This window comes from Euprymna scolopes, chromosome 4, assembly GCF_053919585.1.
Source record: "Euprymna scolopes isolate OS-2025 chromosome 4, ASM5391958v1, whole genome shotgun sequence".
NCBI lineage: Eukaryota > Metazoa > Mollusca > Cephalopoda > Sepiida > Sepiolidae > Euprymna > Euprymna scolopes.
In genome coordinates, this window is record NC_136485.1 from 31518736 (window position 1) to 31528403 (window position 9668).

The window sequence follows — 9668 nt, forward strand, 5'->3', positions numbered from 1 at the left end:
GATAATGCCTGGGAATGTGTTCCCCCCCCCACAGTTTAACAGTGGTGTGACGTCAAGAGAAAGAGGGTGAGAGAGAGGGAAGAGTAAGTGGGTGAGAGAGAGAAAGAGAGAGAAAAAAAAGAAAGACGGTGTTGGTTTTGTGAAAAAAGTTGTTATTTACAATTGTTCGCATTCTTGGCCTTTTGGTCAAGATCAAAGTGTAGTATCTGTTCTTCAGATGCTGCACTTCTATTTCTTGTTCTCTTTCGGTGGAGGAGAAATCCTCCACGACTGAGACAATTTTTATTTTTGTACCTTTTCTCCACGTTAAAAAACGACCCTGGTGTCTAACTCTGTCCCGTGGGGAGGCATAGTAAATAGGTACAATTGTTCGCCATTAGTGGATGTTGACGTCACGTCACGTGACATGACTAAGCGTTTTTTTTTTTTAGTATGAATAACATTTTTTGTTTTAATTATAAAGTCTACACTTAATTTTATAGAAAATGATGTATATATAATAGAAAAAAAAAATTACTGGTTTTGTTGGATTCAAGTGGATCCCCCCCCCTCCAGTTTAAGAGATAGCAGGTCACGTGGTAATATACAAAATGGCTAGCGTAAATATAAAGATCGGTTTTTTTATCGACGAATATTTTGAAAGCTGATTTTTTTTTTATTCCTGTACATTTTTTCCTGATATTTTTCGTTAAAACTCTTGTATAAATACTATTTTTAACCAGTTAAATACGTTGGAGACATTGTCATGGAGTTTAATAATCTCTAGAACAAAGCAGAAGAGAAATTACAAAAGTATCGGTAAAACAAAGTGTTTGTTTACATTTGTTCGCCATTACTGGATGTTGACGTCACGTCACGTGACATGACTAAGCGTTTTTGGATTATGTAATATTAACATTAAAATGACAGGTTTTTTGGGGGGCCCCCCCTAGGAGAGAAATGATCAGTTCACCCCCTTTTAATGGTCCGTTTGGTGTGGAATTTCGATATTTGTCATGCGGGTGATCAAGGTTCAATATGATACATAATTTGTCAACTTTGGTTGTGTCTGTCAAAAGTTTGAGCTGACGTCACGTCACGTGACACGTATTGAATAACGTTAAAATGACAGGTTTTTTGGGGGGCCCCCCTAGGAGAAAAACGATCAGTTGACCCCTTTCTACTGGTCCGTTTGACGTGAAATTTCGATATTTGTCATCCGGGTGATCAAGGTGCAATATGATACCAAATTTGTCAACTCTGGTTCCGTCTTTCAAAAGTTTTAGCGTTACAAACAAACATACATACATACATACATACATACATACACACCGATTTTTGCCTTTTATATATATAGACTAGCAGGGCTACCCGGCGTTGCTCGGGACCGTATAAACAATGAAAAAACAAAAGCAGATATTGAACATATGTTTGATTCTTAGGGGAGAGGAATCTTTCATCTCTATGTATTATTTGTTTTATCTACCCTAGGACTGATATTGTTCATGTTTTATCCCTAGCATAGGTAATTTACAGCATGTATATGAAATTGTTTTACCTTAGGGAGAAGAGAACAGGTAATATACAACATAATGTGTCTATATTACATCCCTGGCAACGCCTAGAAACCAGCTAGAACATGTATTTCAGTCAATCTTTATTATATCCTGGGCTATGCCGGGAAACCAGCTAATCTCTTTTTAGTGACTTGACCACCAAAATACCTCCCTAAGTGTGTCCTTTCTTTTGAACTTATTAGATATAGGTATCTAGAAATGTGTGTGAAATTTTGTTGAATGCATTGTTCACTATGATTTTCTTATTGTTCTACACAATATCAACTGTAGCGAAATAACACAGTAAACTTAGTGTAGTGTTAGAATAAAGAGCAAAGGAAAAAATTAGAATCATATTTTGTAATTGCAAATCTAAATTTGCTAGCATGTACCAGCATTTGCCAGGTTGTGGAAATTTGGAACTTATAACATATGTAGTGGCCTTTTCCTAGATACCTATTGCTAAAAATTATACTTTCATTTTGTTAGAAAAATCTCTCTTCAGATGCCCTGCATCATTCAAAATAAAAACAAATATTTTTATAATTGTTTCAGTATATTGCTACACAATGTGAAAGTTTTTAACGTTTGTAAAAAAAATCATGAATGTGCTTATATTGCAAAAAAGAAAATATCAGTGCACAGTATTGAAAGTGTTTGAGATTCAAAAGTCTGTAACATTTCTACTAACTTTATAAGATGTCATGTGAGAAACTGAATTGAATATCAAGACATTATCTGAAGCGTTTTTATTTTGGTGTAACATATGTGTTTACAGTGAACCTTAACTTTTAATAAACAGATTGGTATGCAATGACATAGGCTAAGAATCTTTAAAATATATATAAATTGGAAAAATGTGTGAACAAATGAAAAAAAAATGATCCGCTCCACTTGATGACATCAAGCACAGTAATATTTTAGTGAAGAAAATATGAAATTGATGTTCAGTGATTAGTTTGGATGAATGAGAAAATGTAATTGTTTGATGCATAAAAATAACTCAGTTGCTGTATTTGATATTAAGCAGCAAAATATAGTGATTTGAATATTTGGGAAAACATCAAACCAGATTATGTAAAAAGAAAAAAAAAAGATGAAATTAGAAAATATATATTTTATGTTTATGAGTTCTGCCAATCAAAATTTTGTGGCAGAAATTGGGTGATTACCATGCAATTTTATTTTGGTAAAATTCTTAAATTATTAGAATGTTTATTATAATTTCTAATTAGTGACTTGTTATAATCAAAATCCGCCCTAAAGAGTGTCCTTTCTTTTATTAGGTATCAGAGTAGGTATCAAGATTTCTACTTCTATACAAATGTGATATTTCAGATCTGTACATAAAAAATTTGTTGAATATATAGGTTGAGAATTGTTCTGTGTCGCTCTCTCTCACACACACGCATTCTCACTTTTATAGATATAATAGATAGATTACTCTAGATATATTTCCATATGTCTGAATACCCTATATACAAATTTTCAAATCTGTAGATAAAAAAATTTGTTGAGTATATAGGTTGAAAATTGTTCTCTCTCTCTCTCACACACACATTCTCAATTTTAGAGATATAATAGATAGATTATGCTAGATATATTTCCATATGTCTGAATACCCTATATACAAATTTTCTAATCTGTAGATCAAATATTTGTTGAATATATAGGTTGAAAATTGTTCTTACTCTCTCTCTCTCTCTCTCTGGCTACCTCACACACACATTCTAACTTTTATAGATATAATAGATAGATTATGCTAGATATATTTCCATATGTGTGAATACCCTATATACAAATTTTCTAATTTGTAGATAAAAAATTTGTAGAGTGCATAGGTTGAGAATTGTTCTCTCTATCTCTCACACACACACATTCTAACTTTTAAAGATATAATAGATTATGCTAGATATATTTCGATATTTCTGAATACCCTATATATAAAAATTTGTTGAATGTATAGGTTGAGAACTGTTCTCTCTCTCTCTCTCTCTCTCTCGCTCACACACACACACATTCTCACTTTTATAGATATAATAGAAAGATTATCCTAGATATATTTCTATTTGTATGAATACTCTATATACACATTTTAAAATCTGTAGATAAAGAATTTGTTGAGTATATGGGTTGAGAATTGTTCTCTCTCTCTCTCTCTCTCTCTCTCACACACACACACACACATTCTCACTTTTATAGATATAATAGATTATGCTAGATATATTTCCATATGTCTGAATACCCTATATACAAATTTTCAAATCTGTAGATAAAAAATTTGTTGAGTATATAGGTTGAGAATTGTTCTCTCTCTCTCTATCACACACATTCTCACTTTTATAGATATAATAGACAGATTATGCCAGATATATTAAAATATGTCTGAATGCCCAATATACAAATTTTGAAATCTGTAGATAAAAAATTTGTTGTATACATAGGTTGACAATTGTCCTCTCTCTCACACACACACACATTCTCACTTTTATACATATAATAGATAGATTATGCTAGATATATTTCTATATGTCAGAACACCCTATATACAAATGTTCAAATCTGTGGATAAAAAATTTGTTGAATGTATAGGTTGAGAATTTTTATCTCTCTCTTTTTCTCTCTCTCTCTCTCGCTATCTCACACACACGCATTCTCACTTTTATAGATAAAATAGATAGATTATGCTAGATATATTTCCATATGTCTGAATACCCTATATACAAAGTTTCAAATCTGTAGATAAAAAATTTGTTGAATATATAGGTTTAGAATTGTTCTCTCTCTCTCTCACACACACATTCTAACTTTTGTAGTTATAATAGATAGATTATGCTAGATATATTTCCATATGTCTGAATACCCTATATACAAATTTTCTAAACTGTAGGTAAAAAATTTGTTTAGTATGTAGGTTAAGAATTGTTCTCTCTCTCTCTCACACACACACACACACACAAGTTCTCACTTTTATAGATATAATAGATAGATTATGCTAGATATATTTCTATATGTCTGCCTACCCTATATACAAATTTCCAAATCTGTGCCCAAAAATGTGTGGAATATATAGGTTGAGAATTGTTCTCTCTCTCTCTCTCTCTCACACATATTCTCACTTTTATAGGTTATATAGGTAGAGAATTTTTTGCTCTTTCCATCACTCACATTCACACTTTTATAGATATAATACATAGATTATGCCAGATATATTTACATATGTCTGAATACCCAATATACACATTTTCAAATCTGTAGATAAAAAATTAGTTGAATATATAGGTTGAGAATTGTTCTCTCTCTCTCTTTCTCTCTCTCTCACACACACATTCTCACTTTTATAGATATAATAGATAGATTATGCTAGATATATTTCCATACGTCTGAATACCCTATATCCAAATTTTCTAATATGTAGATAAAAAATTTGTTGAATATATAGGGTGAGAATTTTCCTTCCTCTCTTTCTCTCTCTCTCTTTCTCACACACACACAAGCTGAAAATTGTTCTCTCTCTCTCTCTGACTCTCTCTCTCTCACACACACATGGTCATTTTATAGATATAATAGATAGGTTATGCTAGATATATTTCTATATGTCTGAATACCCTATATACAAATTTTTAAATCTGTAGATAAAAAATTTGTTGAGTATATAGGTTGAGAATTGTTCTTTCTCTCTCTCTCACACACACATTCTCACTTTTATAGATATAATAGATTATGCTAGATATATTTCCAAATGTCTGAATACCCTATATACAAATTTTCAAATCTGTAAAGAAAGAATTTGTTGAATATATAGGTTGAGAATTGTTCTCTCTCTCTCTCTTTCACACACATTCTCACTTTTATAGATATAATAGATAGATTATGCTAGATATATTTCCTTATGTCTGAATACCCTATATACAAATTATCAAATCTGTAGATACAAAATTTGTTGAGTATATAGGTTGAGAATTGTTCTCTCTCTCTCTCTCTCTCACTCACTCACTCACTCACTCACTCACAAACACACACACATTCTACCTTTTATAGATATAATAGATTATGCTAGATATATTTCCATATGTCTGAATACCCTGTATACAAATTTTCAGATCTGTACATAAAAATTAGTTGAATATATAGGTTGAGAATTGTTCTCTCTCTCTCTCTTCTCTCTCTCTCTTTCACACACATTCTCACTTTTCTAGATATAATAGATAGATTATGCTAGATATATTTCCATATGTCTGAATACCCTATATACAAATTTTATAATCGGTAGATAAAAAAATTGTTGAATATATAGGGTGAGAATTGTACTTACTCTCTCTCTCTCTCTCTCTCTCTCTCTCTCTCACGCACACATTCTCACTTTTATGGATATAATAGATAGATTATGCTGGATATATTTCCATATGTCTGAATACCCTATATACAAATGGTCAAATCTGTAGATAACAAATTTATTGAATAGATAGGTTGAGAATTGTTCTCTCTCTCTCTCTCGCAACCTTACACACACAACCACACGCAAACATTCTGACTTTTATAGATATAATAGATCGATTATGCTAGATATATTTCCATATGTCTGAATACCCAATATACAAATTTTCAAATCTGTAGGTAAAAAATTTGTTGAATATATAGGTTGAGAATTGTTCTCTCTCTCTCACACACTCACATTCTCACTTTTATAGATATAATGTATAGATTATGCTAGATATATTTCTATATGTCTGAATACCCTATATACAAAGTTTAAAATCCGTAGATAAAAATACGTTGAGTATATAGGTTGAGAATTGTTCTCTCTCTCTCTTACGCACACACACACACACACACATTTTCACTTTTATAGATATAATAGATAGATTATGCTAGATATATTTCCATATGTCTGAATACCCTATATACAAATTTTCAAATCTGTAGATAAAAAATGTATTGAATATATAGGTTGAGAATTGTTGTCTCTCTCTCTCTCTCTCTCTCTCTCTCTCTCTCTCTCTCTGGCTACCTCACACACACACACATTTTCACTTTTATAGATATAATAGATAGATTAAGCTAGATATATTTCCATATGTCTGAATACCCTATATACAAACTTTCAAATCTGTAGATAAAAAATTTGTTGAGTATATAGGTTGAGAATTGTTCTCTCTCTCTCACACGAAACTGTGCGCTCGGCTTCTTCCCCCCCTTCCCACCCCAAATGCTTGGGAAACTGTGCACTGTTTTTGTTGGTTTTCAAGCTGCCTCTTCCCCCCCCACACACACACACAGTTTAACAGTAGTAGGAGGTCAAGAGAAAGAGGGTGAGAGAGAGAGAAGAGTAAGTTGGTGAGAGAGAGAGAAAAGAGAAAGAGGGTGTTGGTTTTTTTTTTTTTTTATCGTCTAATATTTTGAAAGCTGAATTTCTAATAAAATGTGCATCTATAGGAGATAATGCCTGGGAATGTGTTCCCCCCCCCCACAGTTTAACAGTGGTGTGACGTCAAGAGAAAGAGGGTGAGAGAGAGGGAAGAGTAAGTGGGTGAGAGAGAGAAAGAGAGAGAAAAAAAAGAAAGACGGTGTTGGTTTTGTGAAAAAAGTTGTTATTTACAATTGTTCGCATTCTTGGCCTTTTGGTCAAGATCAAAGTGTAGTATCTGTTCTTCAGATGCTGCACTTCTATTTCTTGTTCTCTTTCGGTGGAGGAGAAATCCTCCACGACTGAGACAATTTTTATTTTTGTACCTTTTCTCCACGTTAAAAAACGACCCTGGTGTCTAACTCTGTCCCGTGGGGAGGCATAGTAAATAGGTACAATTGTTCGCCATTAGTGGATGTTGACGTCACGTCACGTGACATGACTAAGCGTTTTTTTTTTTTAGTATGAATAACATTTTTTGTTTTAATTATAAAGTCTACACTTAATTTTATAGAAAATGATGTATATATAATAGAAAAAAAAAATTACTGGTTTTGTTGGATTCAAGTGGATCCCCCCCTCCAGTTTAAGAGATAGCAGGTCACGTGGTAATATACAAAATGGCTAGCGTAAATATAAAGATCGGTTTTTTTATCGACGAATATTTTGAAAGCTGATTTTTTTTTTATTCCTGTACATTTTTTCCTGATATTTTTCGTTAAAACTCTTGTATAAATACTATTTTTAACCAGTTAAATACGTTGGAGACATTGTCATGGAGTTTAATAATCTCTAGAACAAAGCAGAAGAGAAATTACAAAAGTATCGGTAAAACAAAGTGTTTGTTTACATTTGTTCGCCATTACTGGATGTTGACGTCACGTCACGTGACATGACTAAGCGTTTTTGGATTATGTAATATTAACATTAAAATGACAGGTTTTTTTTGGGGCCCCCCCTAGGAGAGAAATGATCAGTTCACCCCCTTTTAATGGTCCGTTTGGTGTGGAATTTCGATATTTGTCATGCGGGTGATCAAGGTTCAATATGATACATAATTTGTCAACTTTGGTTGTGTCTGTCAAAAGTTTGAGCTGACGTCACGTCACGTGACACGTATTGAATAACGTTAAAATGACAGGTTTTTTTGGGGGCCCCCCTAGGAGAAAAACGATCAGTTGACCCCTTTCTACTGGTCCGTTTGACGTGAAATTTCGATATTTGTCATCCGGGTGATCAAGGTGCAAAATGATACCAAATTTGTCAACTCTGGTTCCGTCTTTCAAAAGTTTTAGCGTTACAAACAAACATACATACATACATACATACACACCGATTTTTGCCTTTTATATATATAGACTAGCAGGGCTACCCGGCGTTGCTCGGGACCGTATAAACAATGAAAAAACAAAAGCAGATATTGAACATATGTTTGATTCTTAGGGGAGAGGAATCTTTCATCTCTATGTATTATTTGTTTTATCTACCCTAGGACTGATATTGTTCATGTTTTATCCCTAGCATAGGTAATTTACAGCATGTATATGAAATTGTTTTACCTTAGGGAGAAGAGAACAGGTAATATACAACATAATGTGTCTATATTACATCCCTGGCAACGCCTAGAAACCAGCTAGAACATGTATTTCAGTCAATCTTTATTATATCCTGGGCTATGCCGGGAAACCAGCTAATCTCTTTTTAGTGACTTGACCACCAAAATACCTCCCTAAGTGTGTCCTTTCTTTTGAACTTATTAGATATAGGTATCTAGAAATGTGTGTGAAATTTTGTTGAATGCATTGTTCACTATGATTTTCTTATTGTTCTACACAATATCAACTGTAGCGAAATAACACAGTAAACTTAGTGTAGTGTTAGAATAAAGAGCAAAGGAAAAAATTAGAATCATATTCTGTAATTGCAAATCTAAATTTGCTAGCGTGTACCAGTATTTGCCAGGTTGTGGAAATTTGGAACTTATAACATATGTAGTGGCCTTTTCCTAGATACCTATTGCTATAAATTATACTTTCATTTTGTTAGAAAAATCTCTCTTCAGATGCCCTGCATCATTCAAAATAAAAACAAATATTTTTATAATTGTTTCAGTATATTGCTACACAATGTGAAAGTTTTTAACGTTTGTAAAAAAAATCATGAATGTGCTTATATTGCAAAAAAGAAAATATCAGTGCACAGTATTGAAAGTGTTTGAGATTCAAAAGTCTGTAACATTTCTACTAACTTCATAAGATGTCATGTGAGAAACTGAATTGAATATCAAGACATTATCTGAAGCGTTTTTATTTTGGTGTAACATATGTGTTTACAGTGAACCTTAACTTTTAATAAACAGATTGGTATGCAATGACATAGGCTAAGAATCTTTAAAATATATATAAATTGGAAAAATGTGTGAACAAATGAAAAAAAAATGATCCGCTCCACTTGATGACATCAAGCACAGTAATATTTTAGTGAAGAAACTATGAAATTGATGTTCAGTGATTAGTTTGGATGAATGAGAAAATGTAATTGTTTGATGCATAAAACTAACTCAGTTGCTGTATTTGATATTAAGCAGCAAAATATAGTGATTTGAATATTTGGGAAAACATCAAACAAGATTATGTAAAAAGAAAAACAAAAGATGAAATTAGAAAATATATATTTTATGTTTATGAGTTCTGCCAATCAAAATTTTGTGGCAGAAATTGGGTGAT

General features: G+C 32.4%; 2 pseudogenes; both read left to right on the plus strand.

Moving 5' to 3' along the window:
- Positions 1-165: 165 nt before the first annotated feature.
- LOC145274473 (U2 spliceosomal RNA) lies at positions 166-299 on the plus strand (annotated as a pseudogene).
- A 6840-nt stretch (positions 300-7139) lies between these two features.
- LOC145274484 (U2 spliceosomal RNA) lies at positions 7140-7273 on the plus strand (annotated as a pseudogene).
- Positions 7274-9668: the final 2395 nt, after the last annotated feature.